The sequence below is a fragment of the Musca domestica genome, unplaced genomic scaffold, assembly GCF_030504385.1.
Source record: "Musca domestica strain aabys unplaced genomic scaffold, Musca_domestica.polishedcontigs.V.1.1 2, whole genome shotgun sequence".
In the NCBI taxonomy this organism is placed as follows: domain Eukaryota; kingdom Metazoa; phylum Arthropoda; class Insecta; order Diptera; family Muscidae; genus Musca; species Musca domestica.
This window is the reverse complement of record NW_026712249.1, coordinates 9,109,561-9,135,494: the sequence shown is the minus strand read 5'-3', so window position 1 is coordinate 9,135,494 and position 25,934 is coordinate 9,109,561.

Sequence of the window (25,934 nt, the reverse complement as noted above, 5' to 3'; positions counted from 1 at the left end):
CATTTCATTTATCTATCTTTCCAAATCCCTGACTTATTAACAAAAATTAAATTTTGGCTCGATTTTGCCAAAACTTCATTTAAAATCGCATAAATTAACAGAGCACCACGAAAACATCTCATTATCTCGTTTTACATTACAGCGAATTTGCAGGCAAACTTCGTTAACCTTGACCTATCCATAAATTCAAGCTCAAACCCAAAACACTGGTGCTGTAACTGCTGTAAAAAGGCCTTGCCATTATTTCGTTTGCTGGTTCGCTCGTTTAGAAATCAATGCAAAACCACACCAACTACAACATGAAGCCAGACACTCGTCGTCGACATCGTCAATTTTGGGTTACGATAAGTTTCAAATTGGAATGCCACCTCCAAAGAGCCATCGCATTCCCAAGGTGGCTAGGCAGCCAGTCAGCCAGGCAACATTTAATTATTCAAATAGCTGTGGAAAACTTTTTTTTCCACCGGAGCAGCCATTACAGGCCGCCACAAAAATAAAACGCTTCACTAGGGCGGACAATGATGAGTGTTACAAACCAATTATTTACGTTAATTGAGGCTAAAGTGTGTGTGTGAGGGAGAGAGAGAGAGCCAGTAAGCAAAACGGTACTCGAGTGTAGCTGCGATTATTATTTCAATAGCAAAATTTAGATGTAATGAGAGCATAGCATTGGCATCATGGCCTGCAGCAGAATTTGTTGGCAAACTCTTTTTATGCCAACAACACCCACCCACACACACACAAATATTCGCAAAAATAAAGCGTCAAAAATGTGACATAGAATTTCTCCTCCAGCTGAAGAGTTGGAGATAGCGAACTGGGGGAGAAAAAAATTTAGCTTTAATGCATTTTCTTCTTTCCAATGGCACACAAAAAGAGAACAACTCATTTCCGCTCCATAAACATTCGTTTAGTGGTTATTCGTATGAATTGGTACGACCGGATGAATGGCTATAAGGTTGGCTTGTATTTCCCCCGACAGTGGAGGGTTCCTTCGTTGCTTTGGCGCGCTTGAGTGTTGTTTAGGGGAGCAGCGACATCCCTGAAAAGCATTTTATAAATATGAATCGCTCGCTTATGGTGATGGGGATGGCCGTTACGACACCAAACAACAATCCAACTGAGAAATGTCCCAAAAACAACAACAACAAATGTTTGCAAGAGATTTCCACCGCTAAATCTGTGGTGACCGTGGCCATGTTGGTGGCGATGGTGATGTTGGCCAGCAATGGTCAACACTGGGACTGCAGCTGGCTGGGTGTTTTGGCTCCTTTCGTCGTCCTCATCAGCACCATCATCATAGCGTGTTGTACACTTTTCAGTTTTATAATATGTTTTTTTTTCTTTTAATGCGCCAAAATATAAATGAGACCACTTAGCTTAAAACATGGTAAATGTCCAATGTGAGATGATGTTGAGTATAGGATGCAGAAGGGTGGGAAGGGGAGGGGTTTGGTGTGGCAATGGTTTTGGGTCATCAACCACCAACTCGTTGTGTGTAGTTTATGTTGGTGGATATATCCTACAACGCCCCTGGAGACTGTGATGCCACAAAGGCATCACCATCATCAACATTATTTGGATAGCTCCGAAAACCCCCAAACTGGAAGAGCGGCCAACGACGACAACATTAACACAAGGAAAATATTGTTAAAAATTTTTTTATTTCATATCGCTGCCCGTTCTGTCTCGTTTGAGTTGTTTTTTTATGGGTGTAAGGGGATTATTTTTAGTTTTCGATATAAATGAGGCAAAGGGTCTTCATGGAGTCGAGTGATGGGAATCATTGATTTTTTAGATCAAAGGCAATCATCGGAGCCAGAAACGTGGATTTTTCAAAGAATATCTTATTCCAGGACATTCGGAGCCAGATATGTGGATTTTTCAAAGAATATTTATTCCAGGACCTTCGGAGCCAGAAACGTGGATTTTTCAAAGAATATTTATTCCAGGACATTCGGAGCCAGAAACGTGGATTTTTCAAAGAATATTTATTCCAGGATTTTCGGAGCCAGAAACGTGGATTTTCCAAAGAATATTTATTCCAGGACATTCGGAGCCAGAAATGTGGATTTTTCAAAGAATATTTTATTCCAGAACCTTCGGAGCCAGAAACGTGGATTTTTCAAAGAATATTTATCCCAGGATCTTCGGAGCCAGAAACGTGGATTTTTCAAAGAATATTTATTCCAGGACCTTCAGAGCCAGAAACGTGGATTTTTTAAAGAATATTTATTCTACCTTCGGAGCCAGAAACGTGGTTTTTTCAAAGAATATTTATCCACGTTTCTGGCTCCGAAGGTCCTGGAAAAAATTTTATTTTTATTCGACATACACCGCACACACTCTCGCACACGCACACCCATATAGTTTCACACACACACACACACACACAAAAATACAAAATTAAATGAGAATCGCACGATGTTCCTTGAATATCATGGTGGCTGGCGTATGACCAACTTACAGACCACAGACACTCGTATAGCAGTTCGCACATACACATACACACACCCATCCACACGCTTCCTGAGAAAACCACTTACACATTAAAAGCCCCGTCCCGCATAAAGCATTAAATCTCATTAAATAATAATAACAAAAGACTGTCATTTTTGGAGGGTCCTGATGGGAGAAGATTTACATGTTATTGACCATTGCAACGACCATTGACATTAACAAAAGGCCAATGACCTGCGGTGGGGAGTTCTGGTTCTTGTTTTGGTTGTGTGTTTTTATTTTCTTTTTTTTTATAAAATTACGTTACCAAAAAGTTTATGCGTGCTGTCGTGGAGTAATTTAAGGACTTCATCTTTTGTCACTTTGTAATGTGGCATTTAATTGTGTTTTATATTTGTTTTTATCCTCGCTCGTGGGCCTCGTCAAGGGAAAAATGAATGAGTGGTGTGAAAATTGTTGTTAAGAGAGGCAATTTGAGACTCAATATTTTGGTATTGGATTTTATAGCAGTTGGAAGAAAATTAAAAAATTAAATTTTGTTGTACCGGAAAAATATCGTTAAGAAAAATAAAAATATTTTTAAAAATCTTTTTTTATAAAGGTCGTGTAAAATATATTCCTTCAAAAATTTAAAAAAGGCCTTTAAAAATATTATAAATATTAAAAATCTGCGTTTTTGCTATGAGTATTCTTTTAAAATCAAAGTTTTTCTTTGAAGATTCTTGAAACAAATTTTTCAATTACAAATTCTTGTCCTTTGCAAATCTGACGATCATCGAAAAAAAATTGTTTTAAAAAAATGCACCATTTGTTGCTCTTAAAATCCTGAAAATATATTTTTTATAGAAACTTAATTTGCTCTTAAATGTCGTTAAAAATATTCTTTCAAAAAATGTTTGAATGAAAAATCCACGTTTGTGGCTTAATATATCCCCGGAAAAATATTCCTAAGAAATCAAAGTTTCTGGCTCCGAAGGTCCCGGAAAAAATATACTTTAAAAATCCAATTTCTGGATCCGAAGGTGCTTGAAAAAATATCCTTTGAAAATCCATATCTGTGGCTCAAGAGGTCCTGTAAGAAATATCCTTAAAAAATTCCACATTTGTAACTCTAAATATTCCTGAAATATATTCTTTAAAACATCCACTTTTGTTCCTTTGATGGTCCTTAGAAATATTCTTTTAAGAATCCACGTTTGTTCCTTGGATGTTCCTTAGAAATATTCTTTTACAAATACACGTTCTTGACTTTTGAGGTCCTGGAAAAATATTCTTTGAAAAATCCACGTTTGTGGCTATAGAGGTCCTGGAAAAATATTCTTTGAAAAATCCACGTTTGTGGCTATAGAGGTCCTGGAAAAACATTCTTTGAAATATCCACGTTTGTTACTCTAGAAGTCGTGGAAACCCTTTTTTGAAAAATACACGTTTGTGACTCTTGAAGTCCTGGAAAAATATTCATTAAAAACCCCCTTTGGTGACTTTTGAGATCCTGGAAAATATTCTTTGAAAAATCCACGTTTGTGACTTTTGAGGTCCTGGCAAAAAATGAATTGTAAAATCCATGTTTGTGGTTCAAGAGGTTCTGGCAAACATTTTATTTAAAAATCCACGCTTTTAGTTCTATGTTTCAAGGGAAAAATTTATTTTAAAAATTCGCATTTCTGGCTCCGAAGGTCCTGTAAAAATATACCTCAAGAATCTACGTTTCTGGCTCCGAAGATCCTGAAAAAATATCCCTTAAGAATTCACGTTTCTGGCTCCGAAGGTCCCGAAAAAACCTCTTTTAAAAACCCACGTTTCTGGATCCGAAGGTCCTGAAAAAAACCTCTTTTAGAAAATCCACGTTTCTGTCTCCAAAGGTCCTGAAAAAATATAATTTAAAAATTCACGCTTCTGGCGCCGAAGGTCCTGGAAAAATACCCTGTAAAAATTTACGTTATTTTATCTGTGGGTCCTGCAAAAATAACCTTTAAGAATCCATGATAAATTTTATAGACGTCTCCGAGGGCTCTGGAAAAATACCTTTTTAAATCCACGTTTCTGGCGCCGAAAGTCCTGGAATGAAGGTCCTTAAGAAATCCACGTCAATTATTTCGGAAGTCCTGGAAAAATATCCTTTAAAAATTCCCGTTTATTATTCTAGGATTCCTAGAAAAAATATCCTTTGAAAATCCTCATTTCTGGCTCCGAAAGTCTTGGAAAAATATACTTTTAAAATCCACGTTTCTAACTTGGAAGATCCTGAAAAAATGTCAACTAAAAAGTTTATTATTAATCTAGAGTTTCTGGAAAAACATATTTCGAAAATCCACGTTTTATTGCTCTGGGAAGTCTTGAGAAAACCCAAGAAAACCCTGGAAAAATAAACTTTAAAAACCCTCGTTCATTATTTTAGGGTTCTTGAAAATAATATATTCTTTAATTTAGCGTGGATGTTCTGTTGCACTAAAGACATCTGAAGTTGCTGGAAAATATATTTTAAAAAAATCCACGTTTGTTGATCCTGCCAAAAATGGTTTTCCACGTTTGTTACTCTGAAGGTCCTGAAAACAATATTTTTTTTAAACAACATTTGTTGTTATAAAGGCCCTGAAAAAAATATTTTCAAATGCCCTAGTAAAAATATTCTGTAAAAAATGTATGTTTTTTACTCTGAAGGTCCTATTCTTAGAAAATAATTTTTTACCATGAGGGTCCATTTTAGCAATGGACTTGGCCATTAACCATACAAGCGCATTTCGAACGTTCCAAGAGTTTTCTTAAAGCTCTACATCAACACCTAGAAGTCGTTCTTAGATCCGCATATATTTGCCTTTCATTTGTTTGTATGTCTGTCACTGGTGTTTGCATTCGTTCTCAAACGCAACAGAGAGAGCAAAAACAAAAAAAAAAGTGAAGAAGACACAACAACAACTGCGACTACTTGAATTTAACACTCACTTGCTTTGTGAATTGCGAATGGATGATGTCGGTGTTTTGTTTGGCTGCAGCATGTTGCCGCTCCGGTCCATGGCTGCTACAAACGGCTGTTGCAAGTTGTTTATAAGATAATTAAGATTTGTTTGCAACCAGCAAACAAATTCACTAAAACAGACATATTTACAACAATCACAACAGCAGACAGCTCTACACTCACACAATCGCACACCCATACACACAGTCACACACCCCTGTGCATTGGTGTTGAGAAATATATTTACTTTTGTTTTCCCTGACTAAAAGAGATATACACGAAATGAAGACACTGGCAATGTCTTCCTTTTCCACCCCACACACTCATGTTCTCATACTCTCTCAACATGGCCACAAGGAAGGAACGGAACATCTCTTTCTAAATGTCTGTGCTTTTCTGACCAGTTTCCATTACAAATGCACAACGAGTACTTTTAGTTTTGGATTTTTCACAATTTAGTTGTTATTGTTATTCTTGTTGCCGTGCTGCTGTTGGCTATGAGTTTGACATTGCCGTTAGTGTTGTTGAAGGATATCCCTTTGTATTAAATATGCAATGGTGTTGTGGTGGGTGGGGTCTGGCCATAGAAGGATGTTGTTGCTTGAAGTGCGGTTTGGGTTTTATCCACCAGAACCAGAACCTTCACAGGCACTTTCCATTTCCCGCTCTCGGTCGCCCGCTCGATCTCTTTCTCTCTCTCTCCCAAGAGGAAGTGCATCATTGTGTGTGTGTGAGTGGTGGTGGACAACCACTACATTCTGCATACATAACCAATTGCATCAGCAGCCAACACAAAACAACATTTCACCATGGAAACTTTTATGAAGTGCATTTAGAATAAATTTTTAATCACAATCCTCATGAATAAATGTAAAAATTATTGCATTACGTGGAAGTGAGTGTGGGTGTGTGTGTGTGTGGATTATGTGAATTTTCAAGAACATGTACAAGTTTTAGTGATTTGTTAGAATAATAGGAAATGTTGGAAATTATATCCTTTTAATTAAATAATGTTCTATAACGCACAGCAACAGGTAAGGTAGGGAATTGGAAAGTTACACATGTATGAAACATTAAGTATAGAGCTATAAAAACACTGAATTACATCTAGAATCTTTGATTTAAAAAATATATCATGACGGTTCAAATTTTTTTATTTAGATGAAGAGTGAACCCTGATTTGAAAGGCTTTTTATGTTTTAGTCATATTTTCTATTTTTAATTTCGCCAAATTTTGGAATTTTAAGTTCCTACTTTATAGGAACGCAACTAGCAAACATTATCAATATCGGTCCACATTTTGGTGCATTACTAACAGGAATGAAATGCTCTGGTTTTAGTTATTGCGAGGGCACTTTCATGCATTAACTCTATAAATAGGAAAAAATTTTTAATAAAAATTAGAAAATATTTTCCAGTTTTTTAATAACATTAATGCAAACTTCTGAATTTGTCCTGTAATAATTATCGAAAAAAATATTTTTGTAGCACAGTGTTATTTGCTTAAAACAATAGTTGTTGGTCTCAAGGTAATTGATGAAAATATTCAATAAAAAAAGCCAGGAGTATGGGTCTGATGTTGCTAAAAATATATTCTTTAAAAATTGATCCGATGTGAATTGAAAAAATAATTTTTTTGCAAATTCACAATTCTTGGCCTGAAAGTCCGTGAAAAATATTTATATTATAAGTCATACCCGCGTTTATATCTCAGAGGATCCTTATTGGGTCAATATCCAGGATTATAAGTTTGATGTTACCTAACAACATATTCATCAACGATTATGGGTTCGGAGGTCCTTCTTCTTTGAAAAGCCATGATTTTTGGTCTGAACTTCTTTTAAAAAGTTTTCTTTGAAAATCCGCGAATGTTGGTCTGAAGGTCCTTCAAAATATCTTCCGCGAAAATCCACGTTTATTGGTCTAAAAATATCCTTGTCCTTGCTAATATTTTCCCTTGTTTTGGTCCGAAAATATTTTCTTTGAAAATCCCACGAATTTGATCTGAAAAAAAAATATATTTGTTTTGTTTTTTTTTTTTTTGAAAATTCACGATTATTGGTCTGAGGATCCTTAAAAATATTTTCCTTCTTTGAAAATTCACGATTATTGATCTGAAGACCGTTGAACATATTTTCGTTCTTTGAAAATCCACAACCATTGGCCTGAAGGTCCTTGAAAATATCTTCTCTAAAAATCCACGATTCTTGGTAGATGGTCCTTGAAAATATCTTCTTTTAAAATCCACGCTTATTGATCTTGAAGTCCTTGGAATGCCTTCCTTGAAAATCAGTGATTTCTGGTCTAAAAGTTTTAGAAAATAGCTTCTTTGAATATCCACGATTATTGATCTTGAAGTCCTTGAAATGTCTTCCTTGAAAATCCGTGATTTCTGGTCTAAGAGTTTTAGAAAATAGCTTATTTGAAAATTCACGATTATATCCTTTATGGTCCTTGAAAATGTCTTCTTTGAAAGTCCAATTTGACATCCTTCAAATATCTTCATGAAACTATCTTCATCGGAAACCCACGATTATTGATCTGAAAGACATGGAAAATATCTTTTTGAAAATCCACGATTATATCCTTTAAGGTCCTTAAGAAAGGTCTTCTTCGGAAATTCACGATTATATCCTTCAAATGCCTTCATGAAACTATCTTCATCGGAAACCCACGATTATTGATCTGAAAGACATGGAAAATATCTTTTTGAAAATCCACGATTATATCCTTTAAGGTCCTTAAGAAAGGTCTTCTTCGGAAATTCACGATTATATCCTTCAAATGCCTTCATGAAAATATCTTCATCGGAAACCCACGATTATTAATATCAAAGTCCTGGAAATATCTTCTTAGAAAATCCACGATTATGTCCTTCAAGGTTCTTGAAAATGTCTTATTTGAAAATCCACGATTATATCCTTCAAATGCCTTCATGAAAATATCTTCATCGGAAACCCACGATTATTAATCTCAAGTCCTGGAAATATCTTCTTTAAAAATCCACGATTATTAATCCGCAAGTCCTTTCTTTCTGAAAAAAACCAAATTTATTGATCTGAAGATCTTTGGAAAAAAATTATTTAAAAATCCACAATTAGTTGTCTGAAGGTCCTTGAAAATATTTTCTTTGAAAATCCACGATTATTGGTCTGTAGATCCTTGAAAATGTTTTCCACGATTTCGGTTCGAGAATTTTTTCTTCGAAAATCCACAATTTTGGTTCGAGAATATTTTCTTTAAAAATCCACAATTAGTTGTCTGAAGGTCCTTGAAAATATTTTCTTTGAAAATCCACGATTATTGGTCTGTGGATCCTTGAAAATGTTCTCCACCATTTTGGTTCGAGAATTTTTTCTTTGAAAATCCACGATTATCCTTAAAATTATTTTCCACGATTTTGGTCTGAGAATATTTTCTTTGAAAATCCGCGATTTTGGTCCAAAACATATTTTCTTTAAAAATCCACGATTTTTCGCCTAAAGATCCTTGAAAGTATATTCTTTGAAAATCCACCATTATTCGTCTAAAGGTCCTTGAAAATATCTTTTTTGAAAACCCACAATATTTTGTCTGAAAATCCTTAAAGATTCTTTAAAATATATTTTTTTAAAATCCACGATGAGGGCCTTTTAAAATTTTTCTTAAAAATCCTAGAAAAAATTCTAACTTTTTAGTTTGAAGTTCCTAAAAATTTGTTATTTCAAAATCCACGGTTCTATCAATGAGAGTCATTGGAAAAAAATCGCAAATTAATCTATGAATTTCTTTAAAAAATATTTTTTAAAGTTAACGATTAAAACGACAGAGGTCCTCAAACAAATATTTTTTTTTATTCTTAAGTAATATTCTTTGAAAACCACGAGTATCTGATTTTCTCTGAGTTTCTCTGATTTTTTAAAACAAAAATCCACGATTATATGCTTAAAAAATCCATCTAATCCATGAAGGAACTCTGATTATATTTCAAAGATTCCGTTTAATAAAAAATTTAAAAATCATAGACAAATTTTTTTTTTTTAAATCCTTAAAAAACTTTGACGGTCCTTGAAAAAATATTTTTTATTTTAAAATCAAATATAAATAATTCAAGAAAAATCTCTGAGAGTCCCAGAAAATTATGCTTACAAATCGAAATTCTAATAAAAAGTATTCTTAAGAATCCGGGAACATTGAGCAGGGAGCAGTTCCTTGAAAAAGAATATTTTGCTCTTCACTACCTCCGAAATCATATTCTTGAGTAATCCACGATTTTAGCTCCTTTCAAACCTAATCTTAAAAAAAAATATAATTATGGCTGCACGGGTGCTTTCGAATTATTATTTTACTAGGCCCGAGTAAAGCTCTGATATTCTTTGAAGAAGTCAAAAGGAATATTGGTACATATATACCTGAATAGAATATGTTGGTCTTAATACCCACGAAATCATATTTTTAAATAATCCACGATTATAGCTTGGATCGCCTTTAGAGAAAATATATCCAGGAGAACAACAATAAAGTCCTTTAAACAAAATTATCTTAAACATTTGAGAACTGAAATTTTTATTTCACAAAGCCCGATTATAGCTCTGATGTTTGCATTAAAAATCCACGCCTATAGTTCCGATGGTCTATTGAAAATATCCTTAAAAATCCGTTTTTATTTCCAACAAATATCACAATCTACTCCAAAAATATCGCTTTATAATTTAATTCTTCCTTCTGTCTTTTGCCCTCTTTCTCTTATCTCAACACAAATAATTTCATACCTAATCAATTTTAATTAGCTCTGCTGTCCAATCTAAGGGTGGTAGAAATTACAAACTTTTCTCTTCCATTTACCCACAGTGATGTGTCCATCAATTCCGTGGTTACATTGGTCAGCGGAAAATTGTGATTTCAACAAAAAAGGAAACTAAAGTGGTTTTTGGATTTCAGAAAATTAATGGAATTCTCTTACATTTATTTCATTGTTTTTTCTTTCACGCCACATGATATCTAATAGATAAATTAAAAAAAATAAAGCTTCTAATTTTTGTGAAGGTTTATTATTATGATAACAAATTCAAAATTTTTTAATAATTTCAGGGAAAATCTAGCTGGTTATGAAAGTAGAGCTAAAAAAACGACGTTTTGAATATTAACGCCACAATGTAGTGTAAATAGAGAGGGCAATTAACCCCCTCTTCTACACTATTAGAAATTTAGGGTTAATATTCCTCAAAATCCATGCATTTTAGTTAGACAGTGACGTCGGCAATATTGCAGGTAAAAATACGAGGAATATGTTGGTAAAAAATCTTAAACCTCAAGCGAGTCAGTAAAGGGTCCTTTTTATAAAAATATGGTTAAAGCTCCCTTTAAACGGGATCGAAGAAAGTCAAAATATTTCATAGGTCCCTTGAAAACTTAAAGAGTATAGATTTTACCTAAACCCCAGAAATTCATAAATACTAAAAACACATTTTAGGGTTAAAGCCGTTCTTTTTATGATTTTGTGCAAAAATCTAAAAAAAATAAGAAAGATGAAGTCAAGGACAAAAATATCTTTAAAATTTTACTATAAGTCAACTTTTAGACTTGTGTCGTCTTCTACGACATATAGTAGAATTTTACGTCAGATAATTTTTTAAATATTCTGACTTGCTACGATCCAGTTTAAAGGGTGATTTTACCCATATTTAAAAGAAGTACCAAAACCCACATGAGGGCTAAAATTTTCAACAGATATATTCCTGGTATTTCTATCTACAATATTGCCGAAGACACCATATTCCTAAAATGCACGGATTTGGAGGAATTCTTATCCGAAAATTTCCAAATGTCCCCTTGGTATAGATTACTTTTAATACCTTCAGGCACATGGATAGAGAGGACATATATCATTTGATACGGCCAAAACGTGCCTCATCGAAATAACGGTTTTAGACCCTCTTTTTGGACCAAATCCACTTCAGTGTCAGTCCGACCGTCTGTCTGTCTGGCTGGATGGTGCACACCATAAATCTTAAAGGGAATATCCGATTTGGTCTAAACATGGTACGTCGTAACACACATCCCATTATTTTTACTAACACAAGATCTGCTTTGAAGATCGGTTCACTCCTTCTGGTACCTACCCCACAAAGGGGTAAAACGCCAAATTAACATCCGATTCCATTCAGAATTGGCACATTTCAATATTATTATCAATTAACGACCTGATGTGAAAATGGAATATATCGGGTGACTCCTTGTGGTAACTCCTCCACAAAGGCTCAACGTTTTGAAAAACCAAAACGTTTATAAAATCCGAAATATGCATTCGGTTCTCTTCATATTTCACTTAGCCCATTATTTCTGTTAGCAAATGTTCGGCTGTGAAGAAGGAAGATATCGGTCCACTCCTTGCGGTACCTCCCTCACAAAAGGTCGAAATTTTAAATATCGATTAAGCTCATAAAACGCGAAATTAACATCGGATTTCATTTAGACTTTGCACATCTCAATATTTCTAAAAACACAAGATCTGTTATAAGGATAGTAAAGAGTGATTTGTTAAGAGCTTGATAACTTTTTTTTTAAAAAAAACGCATAAAATTTGCAAAATCTCATCGGTTCTTTATTTGAAACGTTAGATTGGTCCATGACATTTACTTTTTGAAGATAATTTCATTTAAATGTTGACCGCGGCTGCGTTTTAGGTGGTCCATTCGGAAAGTCCAATTTTGGGCAACTTTTTCGAGCATTTCGACCGGAATAGCCCGAATTTCTTCGGAAATGTTGTCTTCCAAAGCTGGAATAGTTGCTGGCTTATTTCTGTAGACTTTAGACTTGACGTAGCCCCACAAAAAATAGTCTAAAGGCGTCAAATCGCATGATCTAGGTGGCCAACTTACCGGTCCATTTCTTGAGATGAATTGTTCGCCGAAGTTTTCCCTCAAAATGGCCATAGAATCGCGAGCTGTGTGGCATGTAGCGCCATCTTGTTGAAACCACATGTCAACCAAGTTCAGTTCTTCCATTTTTGGCAACAAAAAGTTTGTTAGCATCGAACGATAGCGATCGCCATTCACCGTAACGTTGCGTCCAACAGCATCTTTGAAAAAATACGGTCCAATGATTCCACCAGCGTACAAACCACACCAAACAGTGCATTTTTCGGGATTCATGGGCAGTTCTTGAACGGCTTCTGGTTGCTCTTCATTCCAAATGCGGCAATTTTGCTTATTTACGTAGCCATTCAACCAGAAATGAGCCTCATCGCTGAACAAAATTTGTCGATAAAAAAGCAGATTTTCTGCCAACTTTTCTAGGGCCCATTCACTGAAAATTCGACGTTGTGGCAGATCGTTCGGCTTCAGTTCTTGCACGAGCTGTATTTTATACGGTTTTACACCAAGATCTTTGCGTAAAATCTTCCATGTGGTCGAATAACACAAACCCAATTGCTGCGAATGGCGACGAATCGACATTTCACGGTCTTCAGCAACACTCTCAGAAACAGATATTCTCTCAATATTCTCTTCTGTAGGCACTGTACGCATTCGTGTGGTTGGTTTAATGTCCAATAAAGTAAACTGAGTGCGAAACTTGGTCACAATCGCATTAATTGTTTGCTCACTTGGTCGATTATGTAGACCATAAATCGGACGTAAAGCGCGAAACACATTTCGAACCGAACACTGATTTTGGTAATAAAATTCAATGACTTGCAAGCGTTGCTCGTTAGTAAGTCTATTCATGATGAAATGTCAAAGCATACTGAGCATCTTTCTCTTTGACACCATGTCTGAAATCCCACGTAATCTGTCAAATACTAATGCATGAAAATCCTAACCTCAAAAAAATCACCCTTTAGAAATCGGATCATTTCTTCTGGTACCTCCACCACATAGGGTTCAGGATGTTAAAAAAACAAAACTCTGAAAGAAAGCGAAATAAGCATCCGACTGTCTTCAAATTTCGCACATACAAACATTTTTGCTAAAACAAGATCTGTTGTGAAGATGATATATATCTGCGCACCATTTCTGATATCTCACCCACAAAGGTGGGTTTATCTATCATAACTTGTTAAAGAAATCATCGAAGTCTTCTTTACAACTTGCATATGAATATCTCTCTCAGTTATAAACCTGAGATAAATATGGAATTTATGATTTCGCATAAAATTGGATATAAGTGTTCGTTCGTCTCTAAAAATGTTATCTTCTAAAAATTAGGGAAGATCTCATATTAAGTGAAGGAAGTACCCAATATAGCCCATACCATAATGATTTAGGTCCGATACGTAATTGACAATATTGGCCCATTCCTTCGGAACCTACTCCATAGAGGGTCAACAATTTGAATATTCATAATAGAAGTCAAAATATAGTTTAATAATCGATCATCGGCTCATGGTATACATCTGATACATTTTAACTTATTTTTTAAATTACAATTGAAAATTAAATTCCGACCTTTTCTTTAAATCCTTTTGACAGATAATCCCAATTGAATTTCTAACAATTTTATGGGTTAAGGTTTGATGGCTAAAACTTGAAGGACACAGACTAATTGAAGCAACGAAAACACGCAAAAAGAGAAATTGAAATTGGAAATTAATTTTATTTGTTTCAATTTCATTTCTTTCCATTTTTCTCTCTCTGTCTCTCCCCAACACATTAGTTTCGGTTCTAACTTTATCCTTGCACCGCAGCAGGGAAATAAAATCGAAAAATTTGCGCGCATTGAAATGGAACGTTTAAATTTGTTCTCAATAAAATGTATCATATGGTGGTTGTTGACCCAAAAAAAAAAACTAAAACACACACACTAACACAATAGCCAGTGGTTGTTTCGTTGTGGTGGAAAGGACTTTTCCTCTTCCTCCGCTCATTTCTCTTATGATATGTTTTTTCTTCTCTATATCCTTTGTTGTCTGTCATGTGTTTCTTGTGTTTGTCATTTGTTCGTGACAATGATGGTGTTGTCATTAGATCTGCTACTGCTGATGTTGCTACTACTGGTCGCTCCCAACACATTCCCATGCCATCAATCTTAATGAGCAAAATGTATGTTTTGTGCGAAATGGCTTTTAGTCCCTGTTTTTTTTTTTTCTTCTTCGTTTCAAAACTTGAAACTGTCCTTTCGACTTCTTCTTAGCTTGAACCATAGGTTCTTTTGGCAAAAAATGCGTTGAGGTCGAGCAGAAACAACAACAAATATGTGTACGTGTTAATGTATAAATTGGAAAAAAGCTTTTCCCAGTAACCCACACCCCAACCCCCGACAACTTCAAGTGCGGTGGTGTCATCCATAAAACATTAACACCACTGATCCTTACAATACGTGAATGATGTAAAAACTCATAAAATCGAATGTTCTATTATCGCACTGACTTGAAGTCAATAAGTATTCGATGGGTATCATCCAAACACAAGGCGCAGGGCACAGGCCACTTGGCCACTGCCATTGACACCGGCCATCAGTGTAACGCAATTGAAGTCATTGGTGATGGATAGAAAAATCCCTCCGAAAAAAATACAACATTGTGGAAAACATAGACAAAATACATTTTTTTTTGTTTTTCTTTTTTGGTTTTGAGTAAAGAAAAATGACCAAAATGGAGAAAAGGACATCGCAAGAAAGCAATGTGCAATAACAACAACACTGATTTTAATCGACACACAAAAAATTCGATACAAGCAAATGTCCTTAATGTCACATTACACTTCAAGTCGCATCTTTTTTTTTCATTTTTTTCTCGGACATTTGTAACTGTTTATATGAACGCAGGATAAATGGCACGGAAAAAGCACATTCATGTTTTTTTTTTTGTAAAGTAGAGGGGTTTGGTGTTAAGATCGATAGATAAATGTTGCAGTTGGAAGTACAAAAACTACTATATTGAAAGTCATCAAGACTTCCAATTTTTTGAAAAATTTTAAGCAACTGTCTTTATACCCTACAACACTATGTGTTGGGGGTATTATTGGGCCAAAAATTATGTAACACCACGAAATATTGGTTTCCCACATAGGAAAGAATATATGGATCTTCCTATCTCGCCGAGCTGAGTCGATCCAGCTATGTATGTCCGTCCGTCCGTCTGTCCATGTTAATTTGTAATCACTTTACAGGCCGCAATTATGGTCCGATCCTCACGAAATTGAATATGGAGGTGGGGTTATGGTCAGAATAGAACCCTATTGCTTTTGGAGATTATCGCATAATATATAGGGGTAAAAATGGACCGAAAACGGAAAAATTTCCTAATTTTGCAGTTGCTATACAGGTCGCAATTATGGACCAATCAACGCGGAGGTTAGCATGCGGCTAGTGCTTAGGACTGGGCAGAAGTTCTCCAATTTTGATGGTCTTCGGGTAATATTTAGTGGGTGAAATAGACCATAACATTTTTGTTAAATAAAAGCCAACATTTCCATTAAACCGCGAATATTTTTAATCCCAGAGAAATCATAAATAGACGAAAAGGTCAATTCTCGAAGTCGATGCCGATAGTAAATATATAGGATATATAAAGCGAAATATATACAATGTATATATCCATATGAAGGGGATGTTAGCTATAATGCTCAAGAATGGTTGGACCGATTTTGACAAATTTTTCTAATTCAGAATGCCCCCGTGGCATAAAAAGATGTCAATAATGATGTTAATATAGGTTTTGTAGTATTTTGTGACATATTTTTATTTTTTCATATTTTCTATCGCATGCGATTTTTTCAATTTGACTAATAATATTGAAGTGTACATTTTGTAATATTTTTTCACCTTACAACACAGGTTGGGGTTATATATCCGATCCTCACGAAAATTTTCACAAGGGTAGGGTAAGGCTCAGAAGGGATAGACCTATTGGTTTTAAAGATGTCCGCAATATATTTGGGGGTTGAAATGAACAACAACTAATAATTTTCCTGATTTTGCAGCCGTTATAAAGGTCACAAATAGAAACCAAAGGACACGAAATCTCGCAAGAAGTTCGAGATTAGGACAGCGAGTAGAAAGGACCACTACTTTTGTGTGAAAAATACCAGCATTACTTACAGGCGATATCCGAAATAAACAAAAGGCGATCTCTAGCCATATGGCTGAGGGTATATAAAAACAGGTAGTGTCGGTCCCCTTTTTGGAATAGTCTCTACATAAGGGTGAACCCCAAGTTCAAGTACTTTTGACGATTTTTGACAGATATCCGATATTTAAATGATTTTTGCCACATTTTTTCACAGATATATATCTAAAATCTAAACCAAACTTTCCCAAATTAGTTCACACAGTTTGGACACATTCGCAAATCGACCTTTATGTATAAAACTTACTTTCCAATCTTGATTCTCATACCAAATTTTGAAATTTTTAGCTCAATCAGCTCAAATGGTACCATTCTAGAACTTTTCATAACCTTATAGTTCGAATTTCCAAAAACCCTTTAGTGCGTCTATCCTGCACTCCATCAAGGACTCTCATTCAAAATTACATCTTCATCGGTTTATCACAATGTCAATTTGTACAAAATTCGCCTAAATACAAATTGTACACTCAGTCAGTAATTTTATTTCCAATATTCGGGATACCAGCTCTATTGTTTAACACGAATCCAAATTGTACCGGATTTAGTACCATTTAGTACACTAAAGTACAAGTTTTCATAACTACCTATTTCATACAGTCCAATGTAGAAATCTAATTCACAAAATCCAGGATTACAATTTTACCGGTTCACCCGAAATTTAAATTTGACTAAATTTAGTACCAATTAGTACACATAAGTACGAGTTTCCAATACTACCTACATTTCTCAGTCCTAGAATGCAATAGTAACCTTATTTCCAAATTTCTGGATTCCATCTCTATTGGTTCTCCCAAAATTTGAGCTGTACCAAATTTAGTACCATTTAATACTTTTCGTTCTCATAAATAAAAATTTCGAAAACTTCCTCTATATCCTAATCCTATACTCTGCCAGTAATGTTAATTTCAAATTTCAGGATTCCAGCTCCATTCGTTCCTCCAAATTCAAATTGTACTAAAATAAGCACTGTTTAGTATTTTTCGTGTACATGAGCACACACTTCCAAAACTACTTCCTTACATCGACTCCACTTCTAAGTCTTGACTCCCATTCCAAATTTCAAGTTTTTAGCTCTAATCGTTCACAAGGCACGCAATGGTGCCAAATGTACTACATTTGAGTACTTTTCATACACTTATAGTGCGAATTTCCAAAAATTTTGGTACGGCCATCATAAACTCCATCAGTGACCCTCATTCGAAATTTCTAGATCTACTAGCTCGTCAAATACAAAAACTAAGTTATATAAATTATCGCTTGAGTTCTGGTGGCCAACAGAAGGTGTATATTTTCAGCCGACCTCTTTTGCAAGTAAACACGATCATTTTGTTCGTTTACAAACTGCTGGACAACGAATGTTTTCTCATCGGAGTGGAGAAAACCAAATTCGGCAGTTCACCACTCGCTTGGCCGAAGCAACTCTTTAGCTCTTTTGAGTCTATTTTCTTTCTGTTGCGGGGTAAGTTCTTGCAATTTTTGCAATTTCAATGGCCTTACGCCGAGCTCATTTTTCAATATTTGCGAATGGAATATTGCGATATGTTCATCTCACGAGCCATTTTTCATCTACGAGACACAAAATATTTATTTACATTTAAATGCTGGAGAGCTCTAATGATAACCACCTGTGTTTTCCAGCCAAATATAAAGAAATCACACTATCATGCTTGAATTCCATCACGAATAACTTTTTTTTCTGGAAAATTCTCACCAAAATGCTTTTGTACTCTTGTAAGCAATATAATGAGCTGTCACTGAAATAATTTAAACAGCTGTCGGACGAGTGGCTTAAAAACGACAACAGCCTGAAATTGGTTGCAGTTTGTTCATCTCACCCTGTTTGGTATATGGAATCACATTCTGAGTCGTTTTATGCATGTCTGTCCGTCCGTCTGTCCATGTATTTTTTTAAAGTAAAAAGTACAGGTTGCATTTGTTGTCCGATCGAGATGATATTTTTCACAAATCGTTTGTTTGGGCCAAAGACAAACTCTATTGAGATTAAAGAAAATCGTTCAAAATTAAGATATAGCTCCCATAAATATCTTGGCCCGATTTCAAATGTATAATATTCATCAAAATAGAAATAGAATTTCAGGACATCCGACCGAATTCAGCCTAGAAACAAATATTTCCAAATTTGATGAAAATCGGTTTAGATATAGCTATAGCTCCCATATATTTAATCCGATTTGGTGTTTCGCCAAATGATTAATATAAGCCAGAATTTAAAGAATGAAATACGAACGTATTTGTCATGAAAGAAAGTGTGATAAATTTGCTGAAAATCGGTTAAGATGTTGTTTCATTCAGTTTTTTTATTGAACTCCCTCATCTCCATAAAAGTTTTCTCCACCTGTGCTAAGTTTTATAGAGATCGACTCAGATTTATTGTGCACCAAAAGTGTAATATCACAACAAACATCCTCTATATCCCAATCTTCCACTCAGCCAGTAATTTTAAATGCAAATTTCAGGATTCCAGTTCCATTCGTTCCTCCAAGCACAAATGGTGCCAAATTCAGTATTTAGTACACACTTCCAAAATTATCTCCTTACATCCACTTCTCAGCCTTTCAAGTTTTTACCTCTAGCCGTTCATGACACGAAATGGTAACAAATGAGGTAAATTACACTTATGGTGCGAATTTCCAAAAACCCTTTGGTTCATCTATCCTGCACTCCATCAGTGACCCTCATTCCAAATGTAAGAGTTCTAGCTCTACTAGCTCGTCAAAGACAAAGGCTAAGGTTAATATTTACTGCCGTTTTAGTACGAAATTCCAAAAAAAAATCAAGTAAAAAAACATTAAGTTCGACCGGGCCAAACTTTTAATACCCTCCACCTTAGGGTAAAGGAAACATTAGAAAAAATGTGGCAAAAACCATTAAAATGCCGAATATCGGGAGGTGTCGTTATATGGGAGCTATACTAAATCGTGGACCTACACATGCAATGTTTCGCCAAAGGAGCTAGAACCCATTATGACCTAGAATTACCAATTTTCAGACAAATCCGTGAAAAAATGTGGCAAAAATCATCAAATTACCGAACATCGGGAGGTACCGTTATATGGGGACTATACCAAAACGTGGACCTATAATTTCAATGACTCGTCACACGAACTGGGACCCATTATGATCTACAATTACCAATTTTCAGAGAAATTCGTGAAAAAATGTTTCAAAAATCACCAAAATACCGAATATCGGGAGGTACCGTTATATGGGGGCTATACCAAATAGTGGACCCCTACATGCAATGTTTTGCCACCGGGACTGGAACCCATTATGACCAACAAATACCAATTTTTAGACAAATCCGTGAAAAAATGTGGAAAAAATAATCAAAATACCTAATATCGGGAGGTACCTTCATATGGGGGCTATACCAAAACGTGGACCTATACATGCCATGTTTTGCCATACGCACAGGGACCCGTTACGACCAACACATACCAATTTTCAAACAAATCCGCGAAAAAATGTGGCAAAAATCATCAAAATACCGAATATCGAGAGGTACAGTTATATGGGGACTATACCAGAACGAGGACCGATATATCTCATTTTCAATACCAACCATCCTAGACACAATACAAATTGCTCTGCGAAATTTTGGCGCTCTACATCAAATAATGTGGCCTGTATCATGATTTCAACAGACAGACGGACAGACAGACAGACGGACATTGTTAGAATTTTATGCAGATTATGAATATATGTACTTTATGGGGTCTACAACGAATATTTAAGGATGTTACAAACGGAATGACAAAGTTAATATACCCTCCTGTCCAAGATGGAGGGTATAAAAACGAAACAGCCTGATCTAACCCTTCGAACCAAGAGTGACCCTCACCCAAAATTTCAGGATACTTTAAAATTTTAAGTTCTTACTAAGCATATAAATGTAATCAGATCTAATCCACTTATGGGATATTGCCTCATATCATCCAGCTAATTTTCATTATTTTGGCTAATAACACGACATCACGTATTTATTCCATATCTGATCAATATCCCGAGGCACTAACAACGAAATTAAAAAAATATAACACATGTGTATAGCTCAGCTAATAAGGAACCTTAATACCTTTTACATCTTCACATATATATAAATATGAAATTACATGCCTTCACTGCCACCTGCATCGCCTTGACATAGTTGCTTGGCCCATAAATGCCACACTATCGAAGATAATCTAATTTTAAAAAAAATTTCAATTTTAACCCAAAAAAGGACGATATTGATGTGTTGACATATGGATATTCATATTTACGATTTCACTTTGTTTTACCTTTCCCATGGACCTTCATGGCTGACAATCCTCTCCAAAAAAAAAAGACAAAGTAAGAGAAACGAAAAAAAGAAGAAGTGACATAAGCGTAAATCGTTGATGGTATCTTAAATCGGATATTGATATTTCACAGCCATTCACATTTAAGGACACATTATAGGACATTTTGTTGTCGAAACGATGCGATTTCGAATCCGATGTTGCTGTTGGTGTTGAAATGATAATCCAGCATTCAGTTGATATGACGACAACGATGGCGATGACGAAGACGATGATGAGGAGCGTAGCAGGAGAATAGATTAAAGCCAAGACAAATATGGACGTAAAGCGAGTGACAGGCTTGCACAGCTGTTGTGACAGTCGGAAAAATAAGGAAAAACTGGGGAAAAGCAACTCAAGGACATGCTACATACTAAGTATATCGATGAGGAGCATAACACAACACCAATACAAATACTCAACAAAAAAATAGAGGAAAAACGAAGAAAAAATAAAAGACGACGACGAACTAAAAATGAATATCTGTGAACATTCTTCACCATATGTTCGAGTTTAGTTGGTGGCAGTTCTTCTTTGGAGAATAGGGAGCGGGTGGAGGATGAAGGAGGGAGGCATGTGGTATTCTGTTGTGTTGACAGAAATTTCAAATTAAATTTATTGCTTATTTGTAATTTATTCTAAACCCAAATACACACACACAGACGCACACTCGCTCACTCACTCACTCACTGATGGCATAACAAACATATGTATCGACGACAAATAGAGTTCGAACAGTAACTGATATCCACGGGGACAACGAAATCTGAAAGTTGGAAAATACATTCGTTTTACAGCTTTACTCGCGTTGGGTATTGCTTTGACAGCTGATAGTGAGTGTGAGTGGGATTGTGAGAGTGTGTGTGTGTGTGTGTGAGGGTGAGCGAGTGTAACCAATAAAATGTTATTTCAATACAATAACGTTGGGAAAAATGTGAAAAAAAAGAGAAAGCATCAGGACACTGCGAGCTAAGCACAAATGCATTCGACAACAACTGTCTTCTGAATTATTGGGGAATGTGTAGAGCATGGAAACCATTATTGCAGTAATATTTGTTTCGTACGCTTTAAGAATTTGCAGTTCATTGTTGCAGTAAACAGGGAATACTGAACTTTTGAATATCCTTCAATTTTTATCCCCACGATTTGTCGAAATAACAATTGCTGGTCATAATAGTACTTTTTTATGATCAGCGTTGATAAAAGATAGGACAAATTTTTGATTCATCTAAAAATTAAGATTTCCATAATACAACCCATCGAGGCATAAGTGAGCAGTGAATTTCCCTATAAATGGACTTTCTCAATATTTAAGGAGTTATGGCCATTTTAAAATATTCAATAATTCATGCCTAGAAAAGTAATCACAAATAATAGCTGAAAACGCTGAAAACTCAATACTTAAGAAGTTATGGCCATTTTTAAGTCTGGAATAATTCGTGCCTAAAAAAGGTGATCACAAATGAAAGCTAAAAGCGCTGAAAACTCAATATTTAAGGAGTTATGACCATTTTAAAATATTCAATAATTCATGCCTAGAAAAGTAATCACAAATAATAACTAAAAACGCTAAAAACTCAACATTTAAGGAGTTATGGCCATTTCAAGATATTCAATAATTAATGCCTTCTCTAGAAAAAAAAAAAAAAACAAGTTAAAAAGCAGTAAGTTCGACCGGGCCGAACATTGAATACCCTCCACCAATTGGAACAAATTTGGAAATTTAAAAAAAAAAAAATTAAAATCCTTAAAAAATTCTGTTAAACTTTTAAAAATACCGAATATAGCCGTTATATAGGGGTCTATACGACGTGGACCTACATAGGCATTGTTTGCCATAAGCCAGTACCATATTCAAATTCGAAATTTGAAATAAACGGCGAATAATGAAGCTAAAATCAAAAAAATATAGTATATGGGGATGTACCGTTATATCGTAGCTGTGCGAAGACCTGGACCAGCATGGACAATTTTCTGTCAGAGGCTGTAGCATCCATTACGAACTTTAAATACGACATCTCAAAAAATGTCGGTGGGTTTTGTACCTAAACTCGTCAAAATACCGAATATAGGGAGGTACTGATATATGGGGCTTATACCAAAACCTGGATCTGCATATACAATTTTCTGTCGCAGACTGTAGTTCCCATTACGAACTCTAAATACGTAATTTGAAATAATTCCGGTGAATAATGTCGCTAAAATCATGAAAATACCGAATATCGGGAGGTACCGTTATATGGGGGCTATACGAAGACGTAGACCTGCACAGACAATTTTCTGTCATAGGCTGTAGTATCCATTTCGAACTTCAAATACCAAATTTTAAAACAATTCCGGTTAATAATGTCGCTAAAATCATCAATATACCGAATACAGGGAGGTACCGTTATATGGGGGCTATACGAAGAAGTGGACCTGCACAGATAATTTTCTGTCTCAGGCTGTAGTATCCATTACGAACTTCAAATCCCAAATTTGACACAATTCCGTTTAATAATGTGGCTAAAATCATCCCGAATATCAGGAGGTACCGTCATATGGGGACTATATGCAAACGTGGACTTACATGGCCCATTTACGAACTTAACTTGCCTACTGAAAAATAAACATGTGTGCAAAGTTTTAGCCTTCTATCTCAATTCGTTCGAAATATAGCGTGATTACAATAGACAGAGAGACGGAAATCTCTAATCCGACTTAGAATTTTACGCTGATCAAGAATATATTTACTTTGTAGGGTATGACATGAGTATTTCGAGCAGTTACAAACAGAATGAAAAAGTTAATATACCCTCCCTAGTATGGTGGAGGGTATAAAAATATTACAAAAACAAAGATATTTTGACATCAAGTCCTTTAAAAAAATATTGTAAAATCCGCTACCGTTGACAGGAAGTCCTTTATATCCACCACTTTTGGTTGAGAAAACTAAAAACTATTATTTGATGAAAAGTAAACAAGTAAAATAGTATAAGTCGGTTTTGCCGACAAATGTATACTCCCAGCCTTGATTCTTAATTATTCAAACTGTTGACTCTTTTTAGAAAAGGTTCCGAAGCAATAGGCTAATATTGACCAATTCCTATCTGACCTAGACTAATATAAATATTACAACGTGACAGATTTGGGATACATCGACTTCTTCTAGTACCTTATATGAGATATGTGCAAATATAGGGGATCAAAGTATTCTATTTTCATACTTCATCTAATACAAATAAAAATATTGGTATGTGCACCATTTGAAGGAAATCCAACATTAAAAGGTTGAGAAAAAAACGGCAACCAATTTCAGACTGCTGTAATTTCTAAGCCACTCGTCCGACAGCTGTTAAAATTATTCCAGTAACAGCCTTTTATATTGATTACAAGCGTACAAAAGCATTTTGGTGAGAATCAGCCAGGAAAAAAGTTATTCGTGATGGAATTCAAGCGTGATAGGTTAATTTCTTTATATTTGGCTGGAAAACCACAAGTGGCTATCGTTGGAGCACTCCAGCATTTAAATATGTATAATTTTTTTGTGTCTCTTACCATCGCTCGTTACCGTGATACTGGTAGCGTAGTCCCACTTCAAGGAAGTGGACGGACAAAAACAACAACATCAGCAGAAATGGTTCGAAAAGTAAAAAAGCGACTTGATCGAAACCCGCGTCGCAGTGGACGAAAGATGGCTCGCGAGCTGAATATATGGCAATATTCCATTCGGCAAATAGTGAAAAATGAGCTCGAGGTAAAGCCATTGAAATTCTAAAAACGTGCAAGAACTTACACCGCAACAGAAAGAAAATAGACTCAAAAGAGCTAAAGAGTTGCTTCGCTTGGCCGAAAGTGGTGAACTGCCGAATTTGGTTTTCTCTGGTGAGAAAACATTCATTGTCCAGCAGTTTATAAACAAACAAACAAAGTGATCGTGTTTACTTGCCAAAGAGGTGAGCTGAAAATGCGCACCTTCGGTTGGCCACCAGAACTCAAGTGCCGCTCATGGTGATGGTGTGGTTGGAGCCGCCATAACAGCCTGTTGTCTCTCTCCGCTCGTATAAATCGACCGTGGTATCAGAATAAATGACGAATATTATCACGAAAATATTCTGGAGAGTGTATTAAAGCCTTGGGCACGCAAACATTTTGGCCGTAGACCTTGGACATTCCAACAGGACTCAGCACCATCGCACACAGCACGCGCCACCCAAGAATGGTTACAAAATGAAGTTTCTCACTTCATTTCCAGCGCACAATGGCTACCAAAATCTTCGGCTACCAATCCGTTGGACTATTGTGTGTGGAGTATTTTGGAAAGCAAGTTTGGCACTAAAAAACACCAAAGTGTTGATCACCTCAAGCAAGCGATTCGCCGAGAATGGGCCTAAATACCGCGGAGCAACATTCAAGCAGCGTGTGATGGTTTCATTGGCCGTTTGAAGGCCATAATTCGTGTCAAAGGTGACCTATTCGAACAAATCCAAATTTATTCTAAAATTAGTAGCTATTTCCGACATTTTTTTTTTTTTTTTGTTTTCATTCAATAAAATTAGAAAAAAGTAAAAACTATGCGTTTGACTTTGTTGCAGTTTTTTTATCTCGTCCTATATACCCTGTCTAGCCATATGACTGAGGTTATGAAAAATATATGGTTTATATTCAGATTTATTGTCAAATATTATGTTGAATATTTCTCCTTTTGACACCATTTTTCTAAAACGACATTTTCATTACTACCAGGAGTCAATTCGAAAAAATCCGAGGAAAAATTGCTTACAAAATTAGGAAAGTTTTTTTTATTTTTGGAACTGTGTCGCAATCATTTTTTGAATATCGTACTTTGCAAATAGAGATTTCTTTTCTTTCGTGACTTTTAGCAAAATTTGATGAAGAATATTTTTGCCTCTAAAATAACTGTCTTCCAAAATGATACTTTCTTGGAGATTTTGACAAAATATGTTTTTTAATTTTTATGCATTCCTGGTTAGACTGAATATTTGGTTTGTTCAAAGCGAGTTTAAACCATATTTTCAAAAAAGGTCTTAAAAGACAACTTTTTTTACTTGCTAGCTATTAAAATTTTAAAACAAAATAGTTATTTTCTGTTAACTGCAATTTTGCCAAAGACTTGCTAAATTCGGCGGTT